This window comes from Lagopus leucura, unplaced genomic scaffold, assembly GCF_019238085.1.
Source record: "Lagopus leucura isolate 7727_CA_CO unplaced genomic scaffold, USGS_WTPT01 Super-Scaffold_100029, whole genome shotgun sequence".
NCBI classification, from domain to species: Eukaryota; Metazoa; Chordata; class Aves; order Galliformes; family Phasianidae; genus Lagopus; species Lagopus leucura.
In genome coordinates, this window is record NW_024962280.1 from 5988984 (window position 1) to 5995429 (window position 6446).

At 47.2% G+C, this 6446-nt stretch overlaps 1 long non-coding RNA gene across 1 annotated transcript; it reads right to left on the reverse strand.

The window, feature by feature from the left end:
• Window positions 1–559: 559 nt before the first annotated feature.
• On the reverse strand, window positions 560–4308 carry LOC122185430. The gene is made up of 3 exons (XR_006180861.1): window positions 4255–4308; window positions 3691–3792; window positions 560–2686 (listed from the first exon to the last, which is right to left on the reverse strand). It is a non-coding gene; the product is annotated as an uncharacterized LOC122185430 (long non-coding RNA).
• Window positions 4309–6446: the final 2138 nt, after the last annotated feature.

Here is a 6446-nt window from a genome sequence, read left to right on the forward strand (position 1 = left end):
CCTTGCACCTACCAGAAATATTTGTCGCAGCGCACCAAAATGCAGATGCAAAAATGGAAACCAGAGTTCAGACTGCCTGAGAAAAGCTGACTGAGAAAACAAAGCTGTGCATTAACTCAGCACAGTCACTGTCGCTTCCCGAGTTATCCTCTCAAAATTAAGAAATCCTCAGAGCAAACCCTTCTGAAGGATTGCTGCAGCCACCACAAAGGAACCTGAACAGTAACTTGGAAGCGTTTGCCTTGTGATGTTATTCCTCAGACCCTTTAAAAGAATTGCTTCTCTTTTGCAGAAGCTCTAGGGTGACGAAGGGATGCAAACAATTTGGCATTCAGATGACTGTCATTTTCCCTCCTCACAGCTGTAGGATTTGTGCCGTTGGCACCCATTATCCTGGATAACCATACATTTCTGACGCTGCTTTTCAGCAGCGAGCTTACACTGCTCAGAATTAGTCACTGCAGAAAAATCCATGCGGTGACGGGGATGAGAAAATGAAATCATGATGAGAGGGGATGAAAAACCCAACTGCCTGAATTCAGGTCAAGAGCAGCACTGATTGATTTGGAAAAAGTCCTTTATTTATAAATATTCAGCAGTGGCGGTGCATTCTGAATCAGACACTGAAATTATAATTCTCTCTTAGATCAAACCCTGAGCCTGGTTTAAAAAAAAAAAAAATTGGCAGATGGCATCCCCTGCTCCTGGGAATGAGAAGCAGAGGGCACTGCCATGCTCACATTGCATGCCACACCGCAGCAGCTCACTTCCCATATGTAAGGTGTGGTGCTTTTCGCAGATCTTTGAGAGTAAGGAGGGACGGAACATGGAAAGTAATAAACCCAATAGTTAAGTTTGTTTCAAAAGATGATCACAAGTCACATTTCTCCATACAAATCTGTGCAGAGACAGAGGCTTCTTCTGTGTTATTTCTGACTTCAAAAGGTTTAAGCAAGGGCTAGCCATGACCCGCAGAGAGAGCTGGCTGGCAAACAGAGAGTTTGTTTCATGGCAACTTCTGAAGTTTCAAAATCTGTTGTGCTCTGCAAAGGAAACAAAATCAAAACACTTCCAATGCAATGGGGAGGCCAGTCCTGATGCCCACGATCTGAGCAGGGGCTCCTCATTTTGCAGTGGGCCTTCCCCTGCGCTCTTTGCAGCCCAGGGGGTACATCCAGGTGCCAAATGCATCAGTCCCCAGAGCGACCCATGTGTTTTGATAGCAAGTCCGTGAGGTTGTAAACCCATGGCTACTGCTGCTGCACTGCTCACTCAGGATGGTGCGCTCCCAGCAATGAGCCCTGCCAGCAGCTCGGGGGGCAGAGGCCAACCCAGATGACACATACTGTGTGCTCAGTACATCCAGCTAGCACGAACTCAGATCAGCAACACGTGACAGAGGAATGGGATCAATCCACAAGGAAGCAGCTGGAGGTGGGTTCTTCCATGTCTTATCTTCTGTGCTGGGAAGATCATTTGCCAAATTGCTAAATGAAAAATCAAAGTGAACAGGATGACCAGCAACTACAACCCACTTTTTTCTTCATGAATTGATGCAATGTTATTCCTGATCCCAGCTGCCCTGACCACTCCTGGATTCACTGCAGTGAGTTGTCCAGAAGGAAAGGAAGGATAAATCCCCACCTCCAGAACACCTTCCCAGTTGAGAGAAGTTGCCAGCTTTGCCAAGTAATAAATTCCAGGTGCACTGAGCTGTCGAAGCTCAAGAAGTGCTGGGCTGTGCTGGGCAAAACACTGCTGAAATCACCAAAAATACTGCAGCTCTCTGGGAAAGAAAGAAGGCCTTAGAACTGCAGGGGGACAGACTTCTGGTCTTCTCCTGGTTTTCTCTTGCTCTTTTTAACCTTATCTGAGCCCTACTGACTGGCAAGAGCATCGTCTGTATGAATCCAGGAAATACAAGGCAGACAAAGAGCCAAACCCTGTCAATCATGGGCAGACAGGACATGGTAACACTCTTGAAACAGGTCCAAAATTCAAAAATCCTCCCTATAAAAAGGCAAAAGTTAATTCAATCACAGAAAAGACTGCAAGCCCTCTCTGTGCCAGGTCCCCATGCTTTCATTGAGCTCTATCTTGTGCTTCTGCTCCATCATCTGCTATTCACATGACTCCACTTAGCAACCGATCTGATTAGGCTTGTTTGTGCACTGGGTGCTGTTATTTCTGGTTCAGATTAGTGCTTCCTTCTTTCTCTGTTTCCTCACACACAGCTGAATTATCTCCTTTCACCCAGAGCTTGCTGCATGGTTATCCCACTTCTGCACAGCAAAGCAGAGCATCCTTGCTGCTGCTGTTTTATGGCTTCGAAGGGAGGAAACAACACTCATTTTCATGCAAATCCCTACTGTCTGTCAGGCATCATAGTTGTCAAGCAGGTCACTAGAGGCCTACTGTGTAAAATGAAGATTACTAATTAGAGCTGGATAAATAATTTGCAACAGATAATTTATCCAATGGATTTAGATGCTTTTTTTCCTTGCAGAGTCCCTGCCAGCAGGTTGTGACTTCACCGGAGTGGCCATTGCTTGGTATGATTTTTAACTTATTCCATTCATGGCAATGGATACTGGTTTTTCACTGTTACTTTCCTGAGCCGGGTGCTCACCTGGCATTGATCTCAGGATGTGGGGCTTGTTTCCTGGCTCAGACTTCAAAAGTAAGGCTGAAATGAGTAAACACCAGAGTAGCTTTCTCCCAACACCGATTTGTGTTTCTGCAAACATCACAACATAAAAGCAGCTTGGGAAACTTCCATTAAAATGCATTTATGGAAAAAAAATGCAATGTAATTGCAAAAACTAAGTTCTACCCGGAGCAAATCTCATAGATCTCAGACAAGAGCCTGCAGCCCGTGGTTATGCAAGTCTTATGAATGAATATCACCAAAAGTAGGAAAAAAGTTATCCTGCAGGGAAAAGGGGAAGGAATGCAGCCGGCTGCCAACATCCCCAAAGGCCCTGTAGTACCCTATGCACATCCATTAAATACAGAAGGAACTGAAAATGAAAACTCGTGTTGTGACTCATTGTTATAGGAAACAGGATTGAGCAAAGCCTGACCGTGTCACTGTGACAGAAATCCAAAACATGGGTTTGGGATAATTTTGATTGACTGTTTCTCCTCAGCCCATGACAAATTCTGTTACTTTGGCTCAAAATGTTTATCTGATACAGAAGAGAGAAATTGAAGTCTTCCATTGATTTTCCTCCTGCTACAGAAACCAACGTGCTGCAAACATCAATGCCAGCTCGATGCACTCTGAGAGCATTCAGAGAAAGGTGGAGCATGAAGAAAGTAGACAATTCACCCAATGAATTAACGCCTGTGCTAACTCACACACTCATGAGAAGCCTTCAGCAACATTCACCATTTTTTAATAACAAAGGGCAAAGTCACACCTAGGGCTGGCACAGCAAAGCCCGAGTTGTGAAGGAGCTGCTTCATTTCCAGCTCATGAACAATACAGAGAACAGCCTCAGGAGGGTTAAGAGAGTTTCAATGAATGAAAAAGGACAATTTGTACCAGACTCCCCGATCCCATCTGCTGCACTATGGGAGCACGGTGTTCTCTGCGGTGACTCACCCTCCTTTGTGCTCACAGGCAGGGAAGGATGGGAGATGGCCATGCTCAGAGGGGGGAAAACACAGCCAGTGCTCTGAGCTCACCTGTTAGTCTGAGCCACCCTCAAATGAGGGCCTTTGCAGGGCTCTGTTGTGCTCAGCACACACACTGACTGAACGGTGCTGGTGGCCAGGGACATGGTGGTCCTAGGGTGGAGAAAGGAGCAGCAGTGAGGGACGTGAGCTGCGTGCTCAACTCTGCTGTGTGCCAACAAGTGCCTTTTCTATCTGCAAACAGGGAGTAACTGCTCAGCTACACAAGGTGCTTGGGGTTCCCTGGATTTCTTGAAGGCATAACTTATTATTTTGGTATGCAACTGAAAAAACAGCTGCAGGCACCCAAATGGAGCCCCAAACAGAGGCAAATCATAGAATTGTTATAGTTGGAAAAGACCTCTAAGATCACCAAGCCCACCCATCAGCACATCCCCACCATACCCACTGACTACCTCCCTTAGTGCCACATCACCACAGCTCAGTTACACCCCCGGGGACAGTGACTTCACCACTCCTTGGGCAGCCTGTGCCAGTGCACCATCACTCTTTCTGAGAGGCAATTTTTCCTAATATCCAACCTAAATTTCCCCTGATGCAACTTAAGGCCATTACCTCTTGCCCATCCAAGATCCCATCCTCCTACTCCAGATGCCAGCAGGTCTATCAGCACAGTTGTGAAGGCATGAGCACCTGGGGGTGCTTTTATACAGCGTGGAGGTATTTAACCCTTTCTATAAATAAGTTATTAAGAAAAAGTGTGTTTGATAGAGCTGAGAGAGCAGCAAACCAAATCAGGCGTAATTGTGCTAATTACCCAAAGCACAGCAACTGACTGAAGGTCTCTAAAAGAGGAGGCTGCATCCTGCCCCCGAGCAACACCTGTGTGCATGCATTAGCTCTCATTTCTAAGGGGCACCAGAGCCTGAATCTCTGTCTGGTTCTCAGCACTGCTTGTGATCTCATGCAGCTGATGCCTGGTGGCAGCCACACATCCCCATGTCCCACCCAACCCAGAGCTGTCCTCTAAGTGCCTTGGCTCAGGCTCAGCTCAGACCCAAGTGCTGCCTTCCCAGCCTCTTTCTGTGCTTTCATCCTTTGGCTGAAATCTGTAAGGAATCCCCAGGATTCACCAATACAAATCATTTATTTATGGGTTTATCGCAATGACCCAGTGAGGCTGGAGGTTGCTGTGAGGGTATTGGTGTAACACAGGGCACAGGCAGCCAGACCCCAGCACTGGGTCTTAAATACCTAAGGGTATTCCCACAAGCATTATTGCTGCGTTATTTTTTTTTTTAATGCTGAACTGTATGTTTTAGAATACACAGATGTCTTTGTTCAGAATAAACCAAAAATAGCAGATTTTCCTCTGCTTAGCTGGGTGTTAAATTATTTACATTTCAAAACCCATAAGTAGAAACAATGACTGCATTTCCAGTGCCTGCTCCTGCTGTCAAATATCCTTTTCTCTTTTGCAACCTAATTTAGACTTCCTTCTTAGAGTTGCAGCTTAACTCCATTTCCAATTACATTAAAGGAACCAAGAGTCGAGGTTGTTATCTTGCCATTTCCATGAATAGTGACTAGAGATGCTCCCCATGAAGGTGAGGGCAGCCATTGCTGTGCCCATGCAGGGGGTGGGCAATGGGTAGGCGAAGACATTCATTCCCCGTGGTCCCATTGGGCTCCCCTGCATGGAGCATCCAGGGAGAAGTGCTGAGGCTGGGTGGGATGCTGATCATGGGGCCCGGTGTGGGTCAACAGAGCTGCTTTAATAGCTGCATGAGCTGGAACCAAACAAGAAGTGCTCTCAGATACCCCATAATTTCAGCAGGCCGCCTCTTTGGCAGGCTGGCTGAGCCTCCACATCTGCCCTGCAGGGGTTGATGAACCACGGCCTCCCCGGCACCTCCCAGCTCCCCGCTCACCTTCGCCAGGTGTTGGCACCACGACTGCCAAAATCTCTGTGTGTGTGCCAGCCACCTTTGCCCCTCTTTCTCCTGGCTCCACTCCTGCGTGTGTTTCTGCTGACGCAGTTCCTGCCTCAGCCCACGGCCGTGCGAGCTGAGCCCCGGCCAAGGAGCAGCCATCTAAGCAGTGTGTCTGCCTCGGCTCACCCAAACTCATTGCATTCGTTACTCTCATGGCAGAGCAGCATCCCAGTGGTGCATGCTTTTCTTGGAGGATTATAAAAGGGATATTATGGATCTATCTGGAGTCTTTGCCTTGCCAGCCCCTGTGATTTTATTACCCATCTTCTGATATTTGGAATTTTTCATAAAGCTCCGCTCTTGGAGTAATAAGTGAGGCTCTCAGCTTTCACTGAGAAATGAAAGGAAGCTTCTAGCCTGCGTGTTTTAGAAAAGCTGGAAAATGTGCCTGAAGGCACCGACTCCAAAAGGCAAATTAAAAGAACCAATATGTTTTCTTTCTTTTTAATACAATTGTGAGTCAGGGCCGGGAATGGGGCACCACTGGTGATTTATAGGTTCTGTGCTGGCAGCTCTCCAGTCTCAGTGACGGCACTGCGCAGAGGAGTTGGGCTTTGTGAAGCTGCCCGGTGGTGCTCACCTGGTGCCATGTGGTGCTTTGGGACAAAGCACACAGAGCATCTCTTCAGGGCAGGTTCTGCAAAAGGCATGGTTTGAAATGCACACACCGCTTTATAAGCCAGCGAGATATGAAATGACTTGTACTGAGATTCAGATGGAGACAGTGCCCTCTGCATGCGTGGCAAGTGGCAGTGAATTGGGGTGGATGGCTCTGAAATTTAGAAGTGGGGGATTGGTGTGTGCTTTGGAAGG